At 51.6% G+C, this 24400-nt stretch overlaps 1 pseudogene; it reads right to left on the reverse strand.

The window, feature by feature from the left end:
• Positions 1-13588: 13588 nt before the first annotated feature.
• Positions 13589-14588, reverse strand: LOC129399345 (pre-mRNA-splicing factor RBM22-like; annotated as a pseudogene).
• Between the last annotated feature and the right edge of the window lie 9812 nt (positions 14589-24400).

The raw sequence follows: 24400 nt of genomic DNA on the forward strand, positions 1-24400 counted from the left end.
TATCATGGTTTACAGTGGCCTGCCTTGTCCAAAGGTGGTGAGAGTCATTCTGCCAAGTTTTGACAAAATCGTGTGTCTGGACCGAGGTTTGAAGAGCTGTTCCTGCAACAGCAGCGGTAGTGGTTACAGCAATGAGTCCTAGGACAGCTGCGATCAGGAGCCCAAGGAATCGTCTGGAACGCCGGAGCAGTCGTGTCACGACTTCAGTCAGGAGCCCTTCAGCGGGGGAGCGTTGCCATTCTCTGGTCAGGTTCACTGGCAGCCATATATGTGATCTGGCCTTTAACAAAATTATACTGTAGGGAGAATCTTGGATTGAGAGGGAAGAATTGAGACAGGTGAATAAGGCACAATCACGACAAGCAACCCTTTTCCTTGCAGAGTCAAAAGAGAGGGTGCCACGAGCAAACACATAGGGATGCTTAACACATGCTTGCATGTGGAAAGAGGAGCTATGACTGATATTATAGGTAAAATTGAACTGCTTAGAGCCCCACAAGTAACCATCCCAATAATGGCCAGGGCTTAAAGCTGCAGCCACCTTCCATAAATCAGTGTGTTCCGGATAGAGTGTTCCATTACATATAGCTCGAGGGCGAGGCGGGGCATATCCCCAGTCGTGCCATTCCAGCAGTTTTTGGGTCTGGATGTATAATCTTGGGATGGAATTAAAAAGGGTGATAGTCCATTCGACTGCAGGGAGAAAATGACATTTAATATAATCAGAATCATCAGCACAGTCAGGGACGAACTTGCCTTTAGGTCCCCAATCTATCAACTCATAACCTTTACGATAAGATAGTTTGCCCAGCGGGGACCGGCATTCCGTCCACTCCCTGGAAGAGCCTTTCCAATCTTTCATAGAGATGAACTCACAAACTGGAATGGGAGGTTGACCTAGAGAGGTTAAGTTAGTGGGTGTAACATCAATGGAAAGAATACGTGTAAGAGAAAATCCAGGAATACGTGTGTGAAAGAATGCTTTTTGCGAGTGATCAGGGGTAGTATAGATTAGGGGCTTCGAGTGATCAGGGGTAGTATAGATTAGGGGCTTCGAGTGAATCCAAGTCTGAGGGCGAAGAGGGAGACAGGGAGGCACTCCAATGCAAACAGGATCGAGTGAGTATCCTAGAGAAAAATTAAAAGGTGTTCCTTCTTCATTCGGCAACTGAGGCATCTGTGAATCCCATGGGGAGGGTAAAAGAAGGGAATTGTTAGTCCAGACACGGGGTCCTGACATGGTCCAATCCACAACCTGTAAAAGTGGAGGGTGAGGGATGTAAGTCCAATAGACATGTTCACCTTCACTTACTATGGGAATACAGAACAGGACTGCCAGGAATAGGTTTTTAGGGGAAAAGAAAGTATAGGGCACTCTGGGGGTATTTTCTCCTTTTTGGACCTGATCCTTGAAGTGGCCCCAGAATATTTTACAAAGGCTAGAGGCCTTTGTCTGGAGGTTCCTTCTGCCAACCTGTAGAGATCGCATCTTCTTTGGCAGATCCCCTGTTGACGGAGGTTTCTTTATTTTCAGCCAGGACAGTGCAGTTGCGGATGCGGTGACAATGAGGAGAAGCGAATTCCAGGGCAGTGGCATTTGCCTAGGAGAGAGCAGAAGGGACACTGTCCTCAGAGGATTCATTTGTCCTCTGGGCGGAAGTTGGTTCAACCGGAGCAGGTGCATCGACCTGCCTTAGCAGTCGTTCAGGGAGCCATCGGGCTACACCACCAGCACCATCAAATATGCAAGCTGACCCTCGGCCCCATATAAGGACTGGATCGGGACCCTTCCATATACCACTCAGAGGGTCTTTCCACCTTACTTTTGCATAAGTGGGACTGGTGGAAGTATGCCAAAAACGGTCCGCTGCGCTGCGGTTTTCTTTATCCAGTATGAGAAAGTTCACAACAAACAAAGCATGAGATAGTAGCACCTTAGGGGAAAGCGAGGCTGGGTACAGTTCCTTTTCTGTCCGGAGCTTCTGAATATATGATTTAAGCGTGAGATGAGCTCGCTCCACTATCCCCTGCCCTTGAGGGTTATAGGGGATCCCTGTATGATGGGAAATCTGCAGCTTCTTGCAAAAATTCTCAAACTTTTTTCCAGTGTATCCTGGACCATTGTCTGTCTTTATTAGCTGTGGTTTGCCTAGTACAGAAAAGCAGTACATGACATGAGCAATAACATTTTTTGAGGCCTCTCCAGTCTGGGCTGAGGCACAAATAAACCCACTGAAAGTGTCAATGGTCACATGCACATATTTAAGCTGTCCGAAGGACGGAATATGAGTGACGTCCATTTGCCAGATGGCATTAGGGACTAGTCCTCGGGGATTGACCCCTAAGTGAGGCACAGGCAGGAGAGATACACAGGAAGGGCACTGGCGCACAATCTGTCGTGACTGCTCACGCGTGATTTTAAACATAAGGCGGAGAGTTTGAGCATTTAGATGGTGAAGGGCATGTGCAGCCGTGGCCTCTTGTAGCGGATCTGTTTTTAGAGTTAGTGCTGCGAAGGATCGGGTGGCCAAATCTGCCAAGTGATTGCCTGTTGCCAATGGCCCAGGGAGGTTAGTGTGGGCACGAAGATGGCCTATGAAAAATGGAGCTCGCCGGGAGCGAATACACTGTCGGATTTGCAAAAACAATAGTGTTGCAGAGGAGGAGGGCTTTATGTAACTAATGGTCTCCAGTAATGGTATGGAAAAAGCCACATAAGCACTATCTGTGTATAAATTGAAAGGAAAAAGGGAAAAATTTTTAAAAACCATTAGAACAGCCGTGAGTTCAACCAGCTGAGCAGAGGATTCCTTTGTGGAAAAAGAAACAGTCTCACCCTCACAGACATAGGCAGCCTGGCTGTTGGAGGATCCATCAGTGAAAATCACTTTAGCCCCAGGAATAGGGCTGGATTTGGTGACAACAGGAAAAACCCATTGATGTAAAGCCATAAATTGTATCAACTTATTGGGAGGGTAATGATTGTCTAAAACTCCGGAGAAGGAGGCGCAGGCAATAGGCCAGTCATCGGTATTTTGAAGAAGCCAGTTTAAATGTTCCTTATTATAGGGTTGAATAATAAAGGCTGGTTCAAGACCAAAGTGTCTGCGAGAAAAACTCCTTCCTTCAGTAATTAAGGATGCCACTAAGAGATAGTAGGGTACAAGAACTTTCTTTGGTGTGGCAGGAAGGTGAATCCAAGAAACAGGGTTTTCCTGCCAAATTAAGCCTGTGGGGGAATGAGAAGTAGCGAAGATAAGGAAGTGAAAAGGGCGCTGATAATCTAGAGAGCAAACAAAATGATTTTCGATTGCCTTTTCTATGAGAACTAGGGATTCTCGGGCTGCTGGTGTCAGACTCCGAGGGGAAGAAGGGTCAGCATCACCGCGCAAGAGGTCATAAAGGGGGATAAGATCTCCTTTTGTAAGTTTGAGATAAGGACTGAGCCATGTTATATGCCCAAGCAGTTGTTGAAAGTCATGTAGTGTCTTTAACGAAGTAAGCTTTAATTGCGTTTTTTGCAAAAGTACACGGGACCCCTGGAGGCGGAATCCAAGAAAGGTATAGGGGTCAGCAGTCTGAATTTTATTGGGGGCAATTTGAAAGCCAGACTGAGTAAACGCACAAATTACTTGATTGCAGCAGAGCATAGTGACCTGTGGGTCAGATCCAGCAAGCAGTATATCATCCATATAATGGATCATATAGATGTCGGGCCATTGTGCCCTGATGGGAGCAAGAAATTGAGCCACAAATTTTTGACACAGTGTGGGACTATTTGCCATTCCCTGGGGTAAAACTTTCCATTGAAAACGTTGCATGGGCTCTTTATAATTAGTAGCTGGCAAACTAAAGGCAAAACGGGGGCAATCATCAGGATGCAAAGGAATTGAGAAAAAGCAGTCTTTTAAGTCAAGTACTATCTTATGCATTTCTGAAGGAATGGCTGCTGGGGACGGCAATCCAGGTTGAAGTGCCCCGAAAATGACCATGGTTTTATTTACTGCTCTTAGATCCTGTAGCAGTCGCCAATTGCCGTTTTTCTTTTTTATAACGAAGATGGGTGTGTTCCAGGGGGAGGAGGTGGGCTCTATGTGCCCTGCCGCGAGTTGTTCCTGCACTAACAGCTTGGCGGCCTGTAATTTTTCAATAGGGAGGGGCCACTGGTCCACCCATACAGGTTCATTGGATTTCCACATGATCTTATCAGTATGGGGTGCAGGAGGAGCAGTGGCAGTTACTGAAAAAAACCTAAGCCTGCGCGGTCATTTTTCACTGGGGCGAGGGCTAGCGGCGCAGGCATGCCTTGGAGGCTTTTACCTAAACCTTTTCCAGGAGAATAACCAGCTGAGAGGAGCATGTCCAGGCCCTTGGTGTCAATTAGTAAAAGATCCATTTGTGAGAGAATATCCCGGCCCCAGAGATTGACAGGGAGCCCGGGCAGAACATAAGGGCGTACAGTCCCGGATTTGCCCTCCTTGGTGCACCAATCAAGCGAGGATGAACTTAACATAGGGTTTTGGGATTGGCCTATACCCTGAAGGTGAGTCAGCGAGGGGGTGAGGGGCCACCCTTTTGGCCAGTCTTTTTTGGCAATGATTGTTACATCTGCACCAGTGTCAATCAGACCCGAAAGCTCCTTCCCGTTGATTTCTAAAGTCATCATGGCTTTGCAACCAAGAATGCGCTGGGCAAAAAATGCAAAAGTATCTGGCACTGGGGTTGGTTCTTCTTCTGCTGTTATAGGAATGAGTAATAGCTGTGCTAGCCGCGCGCCAGCGTCCAAGACTGAAAATGGGGAGGTTGATTCAACTACTACTCCAATCTGCCCTTGAAAATCAGCATCTACAATCCCGGGGAGTACTTGCACACCCTGAGCAAGCATATTGCCTCGTCCAATAATTAGGCCAAAAGTTCCAGATGGCAAAGGGCCACAGGCGTTGACATACACTATCTGCGGGCCCTGTTCTTTAACTAATATTGTGCGGGAGGTGGCACAGAGGTCCAATCCGGCTGAGTAGGGGATGGCTTTGCAAAGGGATTGGATGCCGATAGGCTGAACGGCCCATGATTTTGAGGAGCCCCAGTCATGGGAGGAGGAGCGGATTGGGGGCCCTGGGGCTGGCCCCGAATCCAGTTTCCCGACCCGGCTCTCTGGAGGCACTCTGACCTCCAGTGGAAACCCTGTTTACACACAGGACAAGGAGTTTTAGGTCTGGGCCGCGGTTTTTTATTGGGGCAGTTTTTTGAAAAATGTCCAGGCTGCTGACAGCCAAAGCACAGCTTGTTCTGGCTGTTCGCTGGTTGAATGGCAAGTTGTTTGAAAGCAGCCCCTATAGCAAGCCCTATTTTTTGGGTGGTGGGATCAACATCAGAGCATAGCCTGATGTATTCTGAAAGAGTCTTCCCACGCTTATGGGGGCGAAGTGCGGCCTGGCAGGTGGAGTTAGCATTCTCATAGGCCAGGTGGCGGATCAGCTCATTATCTGTCTCTTCGCTTCCCATAAGTTTTTCAGCTGCCTCCGTGAGGCGCCCTATGAAATCACTATAGGGCTCATTAGCTCCCTGATGAACCTTAGCTAGGGATGTTACGACTGACCCTTTAGAGGGAAGCCTCCTCCAGGCCCGGAGGGCAGCCGTTTGTATCTGGGCAAGTAGCCCTGGGGGAAATTGAGCCTGCACCTCATTAGAATCGAAGGGTGCTTGGCCCTGAAGTTTAGCAAAGACCCAGGATGAGGAAGAGCCTCCTGCCGCGACATTGCTGCGTGCCATGTCTTGGCATTGATCAGAATAATCTGTTTTCCACAAGAGATAGTCTCCTCTACTCAGGACAGCCTTAGCGACTGAGAACCAGTCGTTTGGCATGAGCCATCCCTCACTAAGGGAGTCCAAGAGGCCAAGCGTAAAAGGAGCAGTGGGGCCACAAGAAGAGACAGCAGCCTTTAAATCTTTCAGGTCCCCGAATTTTAATCTATTGTAGCTTTGGCGGATTGGTGCTTGAGGAGTTACGTCCTGAGGGGGATTTACCTCTTCAGGATGTGCCCCTTCCTCAGGCTGATAGGCCTCCTCAGCTTCTCTATCTGAGGAATCATCATCATCGGGTGGAGCCGTGGCGGAGGTGGGGTAATTGAGGGCCCGAGAATGGGACCTGGTAACTGGAAAGGCAGCCACGGGTTTTAAAACTAGAGTGTGGCGGGGTGAAGGAGAGACTGAGCTTTTCTTACTAGGCCCTTGAGAGAGGCTAGGTCCTCGAGAGAGGGTAGAAGGCTGCAGGGCACTCACAAGTTCCTTATCCAGCTGCCTTATTTGAGTCAAAAGTTGGACATATTCCTGCTTCTGTTGGAGAACTGCGCGTAAAGCAGCAGTGTCCCGGGCAAGCTGGCGGACTGTCTCACTGGTGTCATAGGAGGAATTAGAAAAGGCAGTGGCGTGGGACAGATAAGGGGGTGGCTGTTTTCCTGACGGGGGCCAAGGGGCTGAGGGCTGATACCTCGCCACCTCATTTTCCAGGATAGCCCCGTCCTCCGGGGGCAGGAATTCGGATTCTGGAGGGGGGGGATCAGAGATGCCAGAAATCACAGGATAAAGTCTCGGAGGCGCCTTTGCTTGGGAGGGCTCTGATAGGGGAGCAGGATGGTCAGAGTCTATAGTGGCGGAATTTGAGGAGTCAGCCTCCTGCATGGGGGGGGTCTCATTCCTACAGACTGAGGGAGCCTTAGAACTCTTATACCTTTTCCTCAAAAAAGTCTCACATTCGGAAACAAGGTGCTGAGTCTCTGGCTGTCTTTGTTGCCTCTTAAGAGTCTCATTTATTAAGTTCCAATAAGAAAAGGCAGAAGTAGGGATTTTTTCAGGACCATACTGTTCATAATAATTTTCCATACAATCACCTACTCTGGCCCAATTCTTTTCACTAATAATCCCCTCCTGAGGGAACCAGGGGCAAATATCTTCTATAAAGAGAAAAAATTGCACTAGGTCTTTTTTCTTTACTTTTACTCCACGGTCTTTAAGGAAGTTTTTCAGGGCTTTGACAAAGGGCTCCTTTTTAGAGAGTGTTTGTCCCATAATTTTAGGAAGTAAGGGAGTGGAATTTATCTTTATCAGCGGGAAAAGCACCTTTTGAAAATGCAAATAGTAATAAAAATAAGGATAGTGAGAAAAACGATGCAAATAACGGGGATTTCCCAGGGGTGAACACAGACGAAGGAAACAGAAGATAAGCAGGCCATAAAACAAGAAGAGAAAAAAGAAACGGTCACTAGTAGGCTGTTTCTGCCAACTCGACAGAAATGAGAACACAGGAGAAAGGGATTCAACTTTCCACCAGTGACTGTCTTCACTGGGAGGCTGTTTCTGCCAACTAGACAGAAATGAGAACACAGGAGAAAGGGATTCAAGCTTCCACCAGTTACTGTCTTCACTGGGAGGCTGTTTCTGCCAACTAGACAGAAATGAGGACACAGGAGAAAGGGATTCAAGCTTCCACCAGTTACTGTCTTCACTGGGAGGCTGTTTCTGCCAACTAGACAGAAATGAGGATGCAGGAGAAAGGGATTCAAGCTTCCACCAGTTACTGTCTTCACTGGGAGGCTGTTTCTGCCAACTAGACAGAAATGAGAACACAGGAGAAAGGAATTCAAGCTTCCACCAGTGACTGTTGTCACTGGGAGGCTGTTTCTGCCAACTAGACAGAAATGAGAACATAGGACAAAGAGATTCAACCTTCCACCAGTGACTGTCTTCACTGGGAGGCTGTTTCTGCCAACTAGACAGAAATGAAAACACAGGACAAAGAGATTCAAGTCTTCCACCAGTGGCCATCTTCACTGGTAGGCTGTTTCTGAGCTAACTCGATGGAAATTAAAGTACAGAAAGAAATGGTCACTGGCAGGCTGTTTCTCTAACTCGGCAGAAATGAAAGCACAAAAGGCACAAGAAGGGTGGGGGGGACGGGGACACTCATAACAAACCACTCAGATGCATGTCTGGCCGGTGAGGAACTTAGCCATAGTGGATCAGCCTGAGAGGTGACTTGCGGCCGGTGTCTAAACCAGCACCACCCTAGACCATATGTTCCTCGTGGAATCGCAGACAGCCCACTCGGACTCCGTAACCTTAAAGGGATCTTAAGGATGCCAAGTCGTGGAGCCACAGACTCAGTACAAGGACGAGGACGTCCAAGACTGCACAATCACTCACACATACACACACACACACACACACACACATAAGACAAGGGAATTCAAGACTTTCTGCCAGTGACCGTCTCGTCCTTGACACTATACTGTCAAGTCTGGTCTCATGTCAGGGTGTGACGAGACTGTATTCGAGCCCGGTCCCAAACCAGGGTGTGCGCCAAGAGAGAGGCGACCCTCAGGGTGTGCGCCAAGAGAGAGGCGACCCTCAGAGATACTCACTTCTTCGTGAGTCCGTCGGCCGACGTGAACTTGACCGGGCGTTCGGTGGTCCCCTATAGCCCCACGCTGGGCGCCAGGTGTGAGGGCCCCGCCCTGTCCAGCAGGTAGGACCCTTTGTGGGGCTGAGGAGGGGACGCAGCTGAAAGAACAGACGCAGAGACAGAAGGAAGGAGGAGAAAAAGAGAGAAGGCTTTATTCACTGGCAGCTACAGCATTTTATACTTGCCTGCTGTGAGGCAGGTAGTGGTATGCGAGCCCGGACCCCGTACAAACAGTAGTCAATCACAGATTGTGACATGTTCATCTATCATGTCAGGCACGGGTATCGGCTAATGGAATGGTAAGGTCAGTAAGGTCAGTAACGGCGACCTTGTTAGAGAAGTTTTAATTAGGCCCCTGTTTGAGAAGTGCCAGGCTCTGTCTTACTTGAAGATAAGAGCCAGGATTGAAATATGGCTTCCTACACTCAGCGGTCACTCATATCTCTGCACTCATTAATTACTACTGGCGATACTTGGGGGAATACATGGGATGCAGGGATCAAACCTGGACTGGTCACGTGCAAGGCAAATACCTTACCCACTGTTCCTGTTCTTTCACTCTGACCAAAGAGATTGCTTCTTAAGCTCCCACACATGCATAGAGTTTCAATAAATAGAACCATAGAAATGGTCAACTTTGGTAACTAATCATCAGTGCAAATTCTTTGTTCTTTCGTGTTTGTAAAATAATTATTTTCCTAATGTATACTGATTTCTGGCTTCCTCCACCACTCTCAGAGAGCCCTGCAAGCTACTGAACATGTCTCGCACGAACGGCAGAGCCTGGCAAGCTACATGTGGCATATTCAATACGCCAAAAACAGTAACAACAAATATCACAATGGAGATGATACTGGTGCCCACTCGAGCAAATCGATGAACAACAGGATGACAGTGCTACAGTGCTATTTCTTTCTTGCACTTTGGTGATGCTCAGGGGACCATTCCAAATTCTGAGGTGTGAACCCAGATTTCCCACATGCAAGGCAAGTGCCCAGCCCACTGTACTACCCCTCTTGCTCCATCCTCTGGATTTTAAATTGTGTTTCTGGGCCTGGAGTGATAGCACAGCGGGTAGGGCATTTGCCTTGCACGCGGCCGACCCGGGTTCGATTCCCAGCATCCCATATGGTCCCCTGAGCATCGCCAGGAGTAATTCTTGAGTGTAGAGCCAGGAGTAACCCCTGTGCATCGCCAGGTGTTACCCAAAAAGCAAAAAAATAAATGTGTTTCTGAAACTGTATTCTGTGGTTTCTCTTGTATGCAAGAGTCCAGTGCTTGGACTTTTTCCAAAGACTGTGTTCTTCCAGTCTTTTCCCTTTCCAATGTCTGTCCAGATCTCTGGGCTGCTGCTAGGCAGTTCCTCTCTGCATCTCCAGGGCTAGCTCTGGAGTCATTGCTCTCACCCCATCTTGATAATTCGCCAGTGTCAAGTGCCTTGTACCTACCTGCCTGTTGTACCTTCAATCAGCCCACCCACGTTTTTCCTGAGGGACTGTGATAGCATTGGTTGAATGTTTGACTGACCAGTACGGGATCAGGGGTCTTCTCTTCCCCCCTCAGCTCCCCACTCTGTGGCCCACCGCCCCATCAGCTGTCTCTCCACTCCTTTATTTAGTCCGTTCCCCTTGCACCTCCAGTTCACCTGGGTTCTGTAAATCTGGGCCATGGCCCTTTAAGGTCCCTGGCAGAAGAGGAAGTGATGTCATATAGGGCCCTTCAGGAATGCTTTCTAGTCTAGCTGTGGTTGCCTGGCTCTGACCGCCATTCGTCTCGTGGGTAGAGGAGGAATTGGTGCCCGGCGTGGCAAGGCGACTGTGAATACAGATTTTGTGGCAAGACCAGAGTGGCTCTCCCGAGTGCCTCACGCCTCCAGATCTCTGCACTGTGAGGGGCGGGGCCTACAGAGGGGGGTGCTGTTGCGCTTGTTTTTCACTGGTTTCGGATATCCAGGTGGTTTCTGAGGTGTGGCGAAGTCTTTCGGGGATCCAGAGGCTTTGGACGGTGCAGTGGGGGCTGTGCCGGGTGCAGGCGTCTCGGGTGTGAGCGAGTGATCTTGGTGGCTCCCCTTGGCCAGGATTGCCTCCAAGTCTGGAAGGGGTCCGAGGCGGGTGGGTTCGGGGCTGCAGGGCTTGCAGATAGCAGGGCTTAGCCCTCCCGAACCTGCCAGCACCGGACTGTGCTCGGCCCTGTCCGGAGCTCTTGGCCCTTGCATCACGAGTGTAGAACCTTCAGACTCACTTCCACAGGCAGGGCCATCTGCAGCAGGAGACCCAGTTGTCCTCTGTCCTTTGATTGACTGCCATGGTGGGGTGGGGCCACCCGTGTCATGGTCCCTGTGGTGGGTGGGATTTGCAAGTGAAACTTTTTGATTATTGTTTTGGTTGGACTTGTGTACCATATCAGGAGATGTTCAGGGATTACATTCAGCTCTGGGGTCTGAAATTCTGCTGATAGTACTCGGGGTCTACATGGGATGCTGGGGATTTATCTGGGTTGGCTGCATGCAAGGCAAATTCCCTACCCGCTTTACTGTCTCTCATCCCAACTTTTGTGTTTTTTTCCCCTAGGTCAAGAATTTCTAATTTCTAAGGTTTAGTTGCAAAGCACCCCACAAATGTAATCCCTCCCTGACCAGACTACCACCAGCTATTGTGGTGAGTAATGCGGCTAAAGTTTTGGGGTTTCTTTAAAGAGAAATAGTTGATTTTCCAGGGTTGTTAGTAGTGTTGGGGAAGATTTGCCCAGGGTCACTCCTGATGTGGTGGAAATAATTCACCTAGAACGTTCCAGAGCAAGTACAGGAAGTAGGGTGCTTGCCTTGCATTCGGCCATCCCAGGTTCAATTTACGTGTGGTATTCCATATAGTCCTTTAGCATCACTAGGGCTGAGCCCTGATCCCATAGCTGTAATAACCCCTGAGCCCTGCCAGTTGCCGTCCAAAATCGAGACACATGCCCACACACAGACATACACAGAGGATGTGAGAGCAATGAAAGAGAATACTAGAATTCAAGAGAAAATATGAATTTATGTAGTGTAGAAAAAAAACAGAAAAGAAGGCTTAAGGATCCACTTTAAACGTGTCACTCTTGAATTTGTCTTTACACATGAGTGTTGGAATCGCCAGTTTTCTTCCCCCATAGAAGGTTATTGTGCTCTTATGAGCTCTCCTAATCCTCCGATTTTATCTTTAACTCATAAAATCAAACCTCCTGGTTACTCCAGACTTTGCATCTGTGGTCAATTATTTGTATTTCTCTTTCCCCTATAACCGATATTATCTATAATCTATTACTATAGAGCAATGTTCTTTGCTTCAAAAGAAAAAAGTTAATGCTAAGCACTTACTATTTAAGGGTTAATTGACTAGAATATATTTATTCCTGGGCATCTGTCGTAATTACTTGACTCAGGCTTCAGTTGCCATAGTTTCTAACCCCAGAGAACTGGATCTCACCAAGAATCTCTGGATGGACCTGGGGCAAGCAGCAAAGCTATATTGGCTTTAATACGGGACAGTCTAGAAATCATAAAGCATGGTTTTGTTTCCATGCTGTCATCACTTAAAAGACCAGACCCTATAGGGGAAGGGGAAGCTATACCAGCCTGAGCACTCCGTGTAAAATTTATGGTAAAAGCACATCCAGCTTTTAACCTTAACTCCTGGATCCCAGAGAAGGAAGTTTTGGAATGTTTCTTATTGTGTGATTCAGATAAATACAAATATTAATAAGAAGTAAATTTAATTGTTAAATATGTACAAGTAGGTAAAGAGCAAAGCAACACAGATGCTTGTAGCCCCTGAGCGAATTTCTCAGTCTAGTCTCAGACAGAACGTTTTCTTGAGTTAATTCCTCCAAAAGAGTTGCCTCTGTTGAAACGCTTGACCTTTGTTAATGATAAAGCACAATACTTGCAGGCCTGTCCCTCAACACCTCTCAGGTGTTCTATAAGTATGCTATTTGGCTCGGAATTAAAGGCTCACTATGCACTGCCCCTTGGCCATCAGTTGGTGTCCCCATGTCTTTGTTTCTCTGGCGAGAGAGACCATCAAACATGTCGTACCATGGAACCTAACCTCCTCACTAATCTTCACATCTGGTGACCTGGGGAGGGCACCTCAGAATTCACACTTGAGTATTTTTTGTTGTTATTGTTGCTTTGTTTCATTAGAGTTACCTTTTGAATCACTTGGGGGCTTGTAGACTTGGGGGACCCTATGGGATGCGGGGATCAAACCAGAGTCAGGTGTATGAAAAGCAAGTGCCACCAGAATGTAATGTTTATCTGTTCCACTAGATTTCTGTTTAGATGTTAAAACATTTTCTGTTACAGTGGACCCAAGGGATCTGAGAGACAGCACTACAGGTCTGCTTTTGCCTTGCCTTCCCTGAGAGCAATGGGTTGCCCAGATTCTAATCCGCTTCTGCATCCCCTGAAGAGGAAGGAGCATCTGGTAGACTCTCCCTGGGTGTTTCTGCGAGCTGCTGTCCAAGGGTGCACCCAGTCAGACCTTTACAAATCCAATGCAGGACTTCCAGTCAGGGTCATACAGATTGTGCTCCTCTCTGGTGCTCACGGCTCTGACTTTTCCAAGTCTCTGTCAAAGCCTCGGTAGGGTCCTCAAGAATAACTGTTTGGAGAAGACGGTGTTGCACCGTCTGACACGCTATCCCCAGGTAGGAGGAGAGTGATGCGAGGAAGGTCTACAGGGACAGTAGTGCACAGATGTCCAGTGTGGACTGTCTGGGAGTCACTTCAGGAAGGAGATGTGGGACATGGCTCCAGTGGGAGTGCCTGATTCTTCTGTCTGAGGCCACTTTTGTCCACGTTCTTTTTTATATTTGGCTTTGGGGTGACACTCAGTGGCTGTCAAGGAGGTCTCCCAGTTTAGTGATCAGTTGTCAATCACGACAGGTCTCCAGGGCCTTACAGATGACAGGCCAGGCTGACTTCTTTGGGGTTTTGCTCTTTTTGTTAGGGATGTGAGTGGTTAGGGGGTGGGTCCACACCTTGTGACTCTTGGAGGGACCTACCCTGGCATTTCGCATGCAGTGCTTGGGGGACCATATGGGACAGGGTTATCAACAGACCTACCCGCTGTTCCTGTACCCACTGTCCTGTTACTCCAGCCGTCTGCTTTGTTTCCTTTCTCTTGTCTTCCCACAATATCTCTCGATCCCAGCACCTGTGGCTCCACCCTTGTCCTTTCCTCGCCCTCTCGCTGCTTGGGACCGGCCCCACCTCACGTGGAGCCTCTGGCCGTTGACGATCAGCTTCTTAAAGGACACATCAGCAGCCACCTCTGCAGCCTGCCTGGTGGCATACTGAACGAGAGCACCCTGCAGTCTCTTTGAGACAGTCACCGCCCGGGTCTCTCCAAACTGAGAGAAACGATCCCTCAGATCCGTCGCAGTCACAGCGTCTCCCAGACCGCCCACATAGAATGTGTGATAGTCTTATCCTTGGGTGGGTCCAGACTGGGCATCGTTGATGCCCGTGTTAACAGTTTGTCTGCCACAGGGTCATGGACCCCATAGTACCAGTCTTGAATATTCTGATGAGCAAGGGGGTCATCTGGACCTGTGGGCTTCTCGTGTCAGTGTGGACACTCCTCTCCTCTCTTACACTCTCCTTTCACCCAGAAGGAGCAGATACGGGGGAGATTTCTTTTGGAATAAGGTTTCGTTCGTGCCAGCTTGAGAAGCGTATTCCTGGGGCCGGGACAGGCCGTGTTTCATCTGAGTTAGAAATCTTTCTCCCCGCATTCTGCATGTGGTACTCCTTGTTAACTTCTGACTTGGGCATATCCTCCTTCAATGACAGCCCTGTGTCACGAACCTGGACTGGCAGGCCGTACCTCAGGTCCAACAGGCAGGTCTGACAGACGTTCTTTAGTTGGCTGCAGGTCTGACACACTTGGGTTTTCTTGAAACGCATGCGAACTCCAGGACACCAGCGAAATACTGTGAATGGTCTGGCACAGATCTTGCATTCCTTCCCATACTTTTCTTTGGTCATCCAGACATACGGGTTTTCTCCAAGACACGTCTGGCACAGAATCAGGAAATCCGAGACCTCCCAGTCCTGCCTGTTGGGTGCGTTGAAGCCCAGCGAGGTCATCTTGAGCGTGTCCAGAGACGGCGGCAGCTTCTGAGTCGGGACGGACACCAACCACCACAATCCTGTCAGGCCCGAGGCCGACTCCCAGCTTCGACGTCTTATTCAGGGCCTTTGTGTCTTTCCACAACAGAAAGAAAAGCAGCAGCAGAGGGCGCGTGCAGGACTCAAGCGTCCGGTGCAGGAGAACCGTCTCCCTGGCCGGTCAGGCGATGGGCGGGTGGATGAAGGATGGGGGAACCAAGGAACAGGGCCCCAGGCTTGGCGCTGTCAGGTGATTTCTCTCCTCCCCAGTGTAGTCTGATCTCTCCCCTCACCGTGCAGTTGTAGTTCTGGTTGTAGTCTTGGTCGTGGTCCCAGTCGTCACAGGTCCATCATCCTAGTCTCCTCGTAGACCCCGAAGTCCTCTGGTTGCAGCCATCCTCTTCCTCGTCACCGTCTTCTCTCTGTCTTCTAAGTCTTCCGAGTCCAAAGTCTCAAAGTCCCTCCTCTGCCCCTTCCAGCACAGTTTTATAGAACTCGGAAAGGATGGGGCTCACCTCGGGTGGGGCTGAGCATTAGCATAACAGAGACAAGGCCACACCTTCAGGGGAAGTTCTGGGAGATCAACCCAAAGACAAAATCTCATCTGAGGGTTCAGCCTTTCAGATTACTAGGAGACCCACTCAAGGGTGGGGCTTCATCCAGGGTGTGTTGCTTTCTCCTTTCCTCAGCTAGTAATTTAAACAATCATAGTCAATTTCTAATATTTGTAGTCTTTTTGTTTTTTTTTTTTGCTGTTTGGGTCACACCCATCTATAAACAGGGGTTACTCCTGGCTCTGCACTCAGGAATTACCCCTGGCGGTGCTCAGGGGACCATATGGGATGCTGGGAATAGAACCCGGGTCAGCCGCGTGCAAGGCAAACACCCTACCCACCGTGCTATCACTCCAGCCCCTCTAGTCACTTTTGTACGAACACAGTAGGGGATATACTAAGCTTCAAGTTTGGCTCTTCCTGGGGTCATCTCTCTGGATATCTCAGACCACAGTCCTCAGGCCAGGTTATTCTTTTTTTTTTTTTGGAGCCCACCCCCTTTAAGGGGCCCGGGGGAAGACAGCCAAGCGTGCAGGCAAGAGACTCTCTGACCATTACATATGGAGAAACCATTTTAGAGAAATAATAGCCTGCATGAACCCAATGGTCATAAATATTTATTTTATTTCTTTATTTTTATTAATTCACCATGGGGTACAGTAACAAAACTCTCATGTTTGATCTTTGATCATATGGTCATCAGACACCCACCCCTCCCCCAGTGCATGCTTCCCACCGCCCAAATCCCCAGAATTCCCGCCCACCCATCTACACCTTCCTCTGCCTGCATGGCAGACAATTTGCACAATACTCTTTCTCTACTTCAGTTTCCGTCGATATTTCAAGACCAGTCCTACCACCCCTCATACCTCCTGAAAATGCAATGCCAGACATGTGTTTTGTATTGCTTGTTACAGATATAATATAATGTCGCACGGCTGCGAGGAATTCTAAGACTTTCATAACCAGGGTCTGAAGAAATCGCTGTGGCAGGTTGTTGGGGTCCAACATTCATCTTTGTGTCTCTGGATTGTGGCCACGTGGGAGCTTCAGTAGACGGTGGGAAGATGTGACATCATCTCTGCGTCCCATCAGGGTCAGGGGAAAGAGATTTTTTTTTCCTTTTGGGTCACACCCAGCAATGCACACTCAGGAATGACTCCTGGCAGTGCTCAGGGACCCTATGGGTTGCTGGGAATCGAACCCGGGTCGGCCGTGAGCAAGGCAAACGCCCTCCCCACTGTGCTATCGCCCCAGCCCCCAGGCCAGATTACTCTCCATCCCAGTGAAGGGGGTTATTTCTCCCCACACGGTCCCAGCAACCGTCTGGAACTGCAGGCTCCTGTTCGCGGGGCACCCAGGGGCCAGGCGGCGACCGCAGAGGAGCCGGGGGCTTGGGCGGGCGTGGACGGGGTCTGGGCCCGTGCCCGCCCTAATCTTATTTTTGGCTGGGCTCGGCTGGCAGCGATTACACATAAAAACGCCTCGGCTGCGCGCCGGGCTGGATCAAAGGCTCCAGCCCGGGGTTGGGAGGTGTCTTGGCCGGGCTCCCCCGAGCATCCCGGAGCCAAGGAATAGAGGGGGGAGTCCTGTGTTGGGGCCAGGGGAAGCTCAGAGCCAAGTTTACGGGGCCCAGGCCTTTCGTGCTGGGGAAGGGGTGGGAGACACGGGAGTTCTGGAACCTTCTGCAGCCCTTCTCTCAGGCATCTTCCCCCGCCGCCGAGCACCAGGTGGGGAGCATGGCCTGCTTAGAGTCTGTCAGTGACGCCCCTTTGAGGAACCTGGCGAGGCTGACGGGGCCGGGACAGCAGCACCCCCCGCTGGGTCCGGAGGCCCAGGATCCTTGTCATCTCACTGTGTCATTTTGATTTTGTGTCTGGCCACACCCGGCAGTTCTCAGGGGTCACTCCTGGCAGACTCGGGGGTTCCATATGGGATGCTAGGAATCGAGCCTGTGTCAGCTGTTTGCAATGCAAGAGACTTATCTGCTGCTCTACCCCTCCGGCCCCCGCCTGTGTCTTGACACATCCTGGGTGTCCTGATTTGTTGGGGGTCTCTCCCCAGCAGTGCTTGGGGGGGGCCCAGGGTCACTCCTGGTGGGCCAACCTAGCTGGGATGTTCCACGCTCGGCCCTGGTGGTGGTGGGGGGTCACCGGGTCACCCCGGCAGTGCTCAGGGCACCTCGTGCTGCTGTGGATTCAAGGCCTTGTCTACAGAGCTCGTGCCCAGCCCGGGTCGCCCCCACCCCCGCCACCCCCACGGCACTGGGGCTGGGAGCCCGGGCCTCCCGGGCAGGCTGGGCGCTTACCTGCACTGCACCCCCAGTTCTGAGCCCCTTTTGTTACGAGCACAGATCAGGCGAGCCCTTCCCCTCACCACCTAGTGTGTCCTTCCTGCCATACCTGATGGAAACTTTGGGACTGGGAGCCTTGGAGCCCGGCCCTGGACTCCCTCGACAACGGGCTGCCCCTCGCCGGTCCCCAGCCCCTGGGACTGGGACAGAGGCGGGATGAGAGGGCCGGGGGAGGGGGGTGGCTGGTGGGTGCACGTCCCATGGCCCATTTGCACGTGTAAGCAAGTCCTTGCCTCTCGGGCTGCACCGGGGCTCCCCCTGCTCAGGGTCTGCAGGACCCCCATGTCAGAGCTGCAGGACACTCCTGCAAGGGGGCGGAGAGGTAGCCAAGGGGTAAGGCAGTTCCTTTGCACACAGCTGATCCCAGCTCCATCCCTGACAGCACATGTGGTTCCCTGGGCACCCCCGGGAGGGACCCTCGAGCACCCACAGCAATGATCCTTGAGTACCCCCAGGAGTGGTCCAGCTCCTCCCACCCCCAGATACCTCCGGAAGAGAAACTAACGCCTTCACAGACCCAGGTGCGGGCCGTGGACTCCATGCCGGCCCCCGTGCTGGCCTGGCAGAGGCCGTGTAGTGGTCCCTGGCAGGCGCGACTCAAAGAAGGAACCTAAAGGCCCTCCCTGCACTGTACAGGGCTGCCTGAGCGCCAGGCGCCCCCGAGAAGGGGGACGGGGTCAGCTCGGGCCAGGAGGCGCTGCAGGGCTGTGCGGGGTGTCCACCTCCAGAAGGCCCTTGGCCGTGGCCCTGCCCTTCCCCGGAAAGAGAATCAATTCCTCAGCAGGCAGGGGGTGGCGTTCTCGCCCCTCTCTTCGGCGGCTGATGTGAAATGCTGTATCGAAGTGAGGACAAAGTTTAGCTCCGTGCCCCACTGCATTTTCTTCAATTGTCTTTTCAAAATCTATAGGCAGCAAACAGTTAAACAGTTGTTGGAGCCCGGTGCCAGCCTCGGGACGTCTTCTCTTCCCCTCCGCTCCCCGAAGCCTCAAGCCGCTGGGCAGTGGCGAGGGATGGATATTGGCTCTTGGGGGAGGGCGGTCAGTGCAGCGACATCAAACCTCCAAAAACATTTACTTTGTTTCTCATGTGACATCAATGTGACACGTGTCACTAATGTGACATCAAAAAGAAATATTTACTTTTGGGTTTTAGACTCCATCCAGCGATGCTCAGGGGTTTAGTCCTGGCTCTGTACTCAGGAATTACTCCTGACAGTGCTCGGGGGGACCCTATGGGATTCCGGGGAGCCAATCAGGGATGGCCACTTGCAAGGCCCTTTTTTCTGTTGTATTTTACGCAACACCCCCGCCCCTGATTTAAAACAAAATAGGACCCAGAAAGTTCCCTAATTCCCCTTCCCACCTAGGTCTCAGGAGTGAAGCAACTTGCTTGGTCTTCTTTGGGGAGCGGGGGGCTAACCCAAAGCACCTTTTCCCCCCAGATGTATCTCCAGACTGCGTCTCCAAGGTCACGTGATGTGGGTGGTGGGAAAGAAAATGTTCAAAAGTCGTGGGTCCAGAGCCATTGCACAGCGGACTGGGCTCTTGCCTTGCATGGAGCTGACCGGGGTTCAATCCCCAGCATGACATACGGTCCCTGAGTGTGGGTGGCCCTAAATCCAAAAATCAAAACCTTGGGATCAATCCGGGTTCTACCCCAGCATCCCATATGATCCCCCAAGCACTGCCAGGGGAAAAAAAAAACACCTAAGCCTCACGGTTCACATTTCCCTGGGCTGCCCCGGCGAATACCTCTGTCCAGGGGCTCAGGCAGCCCGCGCAGGGCTGTGTTACTTTGTCACAGTTGCTTTGAATTTCCCCCTAGGGACTGTCCGGCAGCCCTGTGCCCAGCGGGCAGGGTGGAGATTCTGCCACAAGGGGGCGTCCGAACTCTTCAAGTGGGGCCGCAGCGCCGTGCGGCAGGGCTGGGCCACGTCAGCTCATGACCCCTGCCAGGAGCCTTCCTGGCAGGCAGGCCTTTAGGGCACACAGGAGTTGCCGAGTCGCCATGTCGGCCTTCTTCTTCTGTGGTCCCTGCTCGTCTCTCCTGACTCACCCCGGGACCTTCAAAACGCAGCTCCACGTAACCTCCTCCAGGAAGTCCTCCTGGACCTCTCCTCCAGCTCTGCGAATGCAGTGCACCTACCAGCCTTAGCAGCCGAGTTGCCTCACCCAAGGTCATGACCTTCCCAGTGCAGCCCAGGGACATGCCAGAGCTGGCAGTTAGGCCGGGCCTCACGCCCCTCTGTGCTCCCTCCTACTCCAGTGCTCCCGGGGGACAAAGGCAGTTGTGGGAATCACATGATAGCTCAGTATCTCCCTCTCCCACTGACACAGTCCCAAGGCCCCTCTTAATGCCGGCGCTTCCCGGGGGACTTGACCACAGCCCACAGCGGCCCCCACCCTTTCGTGGGGGGGCGGAGCACAGTCTACAGGAGGACCCTGGAGTCCAGAATGAGAACACAGGATGAGAAGGTGCCTTGGGGTGCTTTGTGGGGAGACCTGCCCTTCCAAAGCTCTTCCCACGGTGAGACGCATCCTCAAGCAGAAGCCCAGCTCTCCCGTCTATACCTCGGGTGCCAAAGAATCACCTGATTTAGAAAAAATTATTTTCATAAGGCTGTTCACATTATTTACATTCAATATATCAGCACCAATCTCACCCCCATTGCACCTTCCCACTGCCAGTGTTTAGAATTTTCCCACCGCTGTTCAAGCCTGCTGCTACAGAGAGATTCTACATAATTTACTTTCTATTGCTTATTATGAATATCACATGAGAGGTCACACAGCCGCGGGCCCCTGGAATTCTAAACACGTCAAGGATTGGGGTCTAGAGACGTCACTGTAGGGGGATACTCCATTTTGAGATCCGTCTGTGGGTCTCTGGATCAAGGCCAGTGGTGTGCTTAATTAAACATGGCCCAGAGACAGCTTGCAAGCGTGACACCCAGGACCCCGGAGGGGTGGGGAGATGGGAAGGGACAACCGTCCCTGCTGCCATGTGGCCTGGCGTCTTAAAAGCTCGTTCCCGCGTACCTGGGTCTTTCTTCTGAAAGTTGGTAGCACCCAGGGCTTCATCTGGAGTGGGCGGGGGGGCGGTCACCCGTCCATCTGAGGAGCCCCAGTGAAATCGGTTCGGCACGGGGGTCTGGGATAGACCCGATTTTAAAACTTCTCGGATTCCAGTGCTCCAAGTGTCTGTCCTCGTCCAGGACCCTGGAGCACCCCTGGGCCAAGGCCGACTCTGAGGGCGTTATCTCCATCCTCATGGCCCGCTCCGTCAGCGCCAGCAGCAGAGGAGCACTGCTTGCTGAGCTGGAGCACCATGCTGTGTGTCTGTAAGTTTTAAAGGTATTATTTCATAAAGGCTGCTTTTATTTATTTATTATTTATTTATTTTGGTGCTTTATAGGTCACACCCACCTATGCTCAGGGCTTCCTCCTGACTCTGCACTCAGGAATTCCTCCTGGCAGTGCTCGGGGGACCGTTGGGATGCTGGGAATTGAACTCAGCTCAGCCATGTGCAAGGCAAATGCCCTCCACATTGGGCTATCGCTCTGGCCCAAAGGCTGCTTTTTATTATTTTTAATCACTGACTCAACTTCAGGAGCCTCCCAAGACAGGGAAGTCCCCGACATAGGCCTCCCGGAAGAGCTGGGGACCAGTGTGGTCCTGGTGGCACGAGAGCAGAGCCCCTCTGGCTTTTCGGTGTGATTTTGGGCCATACCTGGTGATGCGCAGGGGTTGCTGCAGGCTCTGTGCGTGAGGGCCCGTGTGTGGTGCCGGGGGGTTGCACTCAGGCGGCCGCATGCGAGACAGGTGCCCTGCCATCGTACCATTGCTCCACCCACCGGCCCCACCTTTTGACTGGGTCTGGCAAGATGCCAAGCATCAGGGTGGTTATTTGGGGGGGGGGGCAATGCAGGTCACCCACAGGAACCTTATTGGGTGCGGGGGGGAATGGGGACCCAGCATCAGGCTGGAGGGGCGGGGCGGGGCACTGCTCTGATGAGCAATTTCCGTTACGGGGTGGCCCTGATTGGCCGCTTCTCATCCCCTGGTGCATTTTTGGTCTCCCAGAATTGGTTTTGGCACAGGGATCACTCCCAGAATTGGCTTTGGCACCGGGAGCACTCCCAGAACTGTTTGGGGGGCCACCCTCCCCCCTGTGGGGCTCAGAGGTTCTTCCGGGCTAGGCACGGGAAGCCATATGCAGTGCTGGGGATCGATCCTGGGTGGGCTGCGTGCATGGCCAGACCCGGGCCACTGTCCTATTGCCCCCACACAGATTCTCCTTGACTTTACCTGCACACCCTGGCACAGAGGCTGGCTCTTCCTTTGCCAGCTGCTGGGGGCAGGGTGGGGGATTCCTGTCCTCTCCAGGAAGGTTTGGCTTCATCTTTAAGAATCTTCTCTCCAGGAGAAGAGACCGCAGGTCTCACTGACACGCAGAAAATCTCACCTGGCATTTGGACTCATCGGATGGGCTTTAAGTGGCCTGGGGCAGACAGGGTGTGGGGGGCTGGGGAACGCTCCTGGGCTCGACAGTGCCTTGGGCCCGTACTCAGCCCCATCTCCTCACTCCTGTTCTCATCTCTGCCCCCTCCAAAGTCCTTGAGGATGGACTCAGGTGTGGTTCCAGCAGGGAAGAGACTGGAACCCAGAGTTAAAACCTCTAGTAAATGTTGACTGTTCCTTTGCTTTTTTTTTTTTTTTTTGCACACAGACATGCAATTGCTCAGCAAAGACAACTGTTTCTCCATCAAGCTGCTTGTGTACCTTTGCTCAAGAGAAGTTCAACTGACCTCCAGTGGACAACCTGCTTCTAAACCCACATTCTAGAAAGTTCTTGATTAGACACATTTCTCCCTCCAAGAGACTATAATCAAGTTTTACTGGTTTACCCGTTGCTCACAAGACTTTAAAATTTTACAGAGTACAGCCGCAGACCTCAAAATGTCTGGGTCTCACCAGACAGAACTTTGGGTCTCACCACGGCCCCAAAAGTTGAGTCGCCATCAGAATGACCCCCTTCTACCCGTCCATCAACCCCTCATTTCTTCTGCAAGTGTCCACACTTCAGTCTTTAATTTTTGCTGGGTTCTGTCATCGACTTTGGCTTAAACATGTCCCTGCTGTGTGAGCCTTTTATTTTAACAGTCCCTGCCCTGTGAACCCAGCCCTGGATTATTATTTCTAAGTCCTTTTCCACAGTCACAACTGACAAAGCAGGAGAGTTTCAGGCCATCTCTTCCAGCCAGCAGCAATCTTGACTCTTCTCTCCCACTTACGTGTCACAGAATTGCCTAGACCGGGTATGGGATGCATCATTAGGAACTTGTTTTCAGAGCACTCTCTCTGGAGAGCTGTGAGTCGCACAGGAGACGATACAACACCAACAATACCAGCTTTGAGTTTCCCCCTGTCCGAGAGTGCACAGGTCTGAGTGTTTACAAAGTGGCCTTTGGAGAAGCTTGTTCTCTGCTCTGCTCTGCCTGGCACCGTCCTCTGAGGAAAACAGTGTGCCTTAACTGGCCCATTATCTGACCTTGTCTATCAACCCCAGACCACCAGCAAAAGGGCCTGCCCGTTTCCCCCAAGTTCAGCTTCCGAGGAGCCTTTTCCCAGGTTCCTGGGGTCTCTCCCCACTTCCGGGCTTCGCTGTGCCAAGAACTCCAAGCCTGAGGAATCCCCTTGCTTCCTGCCTAAGTCTCATCAGCTGTGGCTCTGACCCATTGAACGAGAGAGAAGTTGCTGAAACAGAATGGTGAGGAAACAAGGCGGCCTCACTCTCCCCGCACTCCGCAGGGTGATCTCTCATGCTGCTCACACCGGGTACTTTTCTTCTGGGGAGAGAGCGACAGGGCAACTTCATCATGTAGGAAGGGACCCACCTGGGGGGCGGGGGGCACTTCCCAGCACAGACCACGGGGGTTTCTGTTGTGTCCAGGCTGCCTTCGACATCGAACTCAAGGCAAGTCGTACTGCGTGACGTCACATGTGATTGATAGAACCATCATCAGTCCTGAGCTCCATGACCCCCCGGGGAGTCTCGGAGCCCTGAAGGGTCCATCACAGACCACGGATCTGCCTGAGAGCCTGTGTCCTGTCACTTCCATTCCTCTTGTACTCACCTGCTGAAACATTCGCACACAAAAAATCCAGCTTGCTCCAACCTCATTAGCACACAAAATACAGCTTGTTACGACTTGTTGGCAGAGCGGCGACAAGATTGTGCCAAGATGCAGGCGGCGCTACATACACCTGGCTCGAGAGAGTGAGGTTGATGGGCCAAAGGCTTCCGTGGGACCTTCCAGGGAAGGACGATGCTCTCTCTCATGGCCCCGTGGAGAAGTGCTCCACAGACGACTGAGTAAACATTGGAATACTACGCAACCATTAGTAATGGAATTTGCTTATAAATGGATAACTATCTCACAATGACTCAATGTGTGTGTGTGTGTGTGTGTGAGAGAGAGAGAGAGAGAGAGAGAGAGAGGTGTTCCATTCATAGGATTTCCTACAAAGACAACATTCTGTGCTAGACAGCAGAGCAGGGCACCTAAGGAGGCAGCCGCCATCTCCAGGCTGGCCCTGTTCACCCCAAGGCCCGTCTCAACCCTGGACATTTACCCCCAGAGCGGCCCAAGACTTGCTGTTCAGACTCAGGTTTCGGAGACGAAACACAAGTTTCTCCAGCTGCAGCCAAGGCTGCTGCAGTCTGTACGGTGACTTACAGAGCAGCCGGGGGTCCCTTGAGGGGAGCTGATCGGTCCCGTCCAACCACTTGAACCTTCACTGTAACCTGGGCCTCCACGTTTCTGCCAGGTTGATAGGACTAGAATAATGAGTGAGCTGGGACTCGAGGGCACAGGAGCCAG

This window comes from Sorex araneus, chromosome 11 (genome assembly GCF_027595985.1).
Source record: "Sorex araneus isolate mSorAra2 chromosome 11, mSorAra2.pri, whole genome shotgun sequence".
Lineage (NCBI taxonomy): Eukaryota > Metazoa > Chordata > Mammalia > Eulipotyphla > Soricidae > Sorex > Sorex araneus.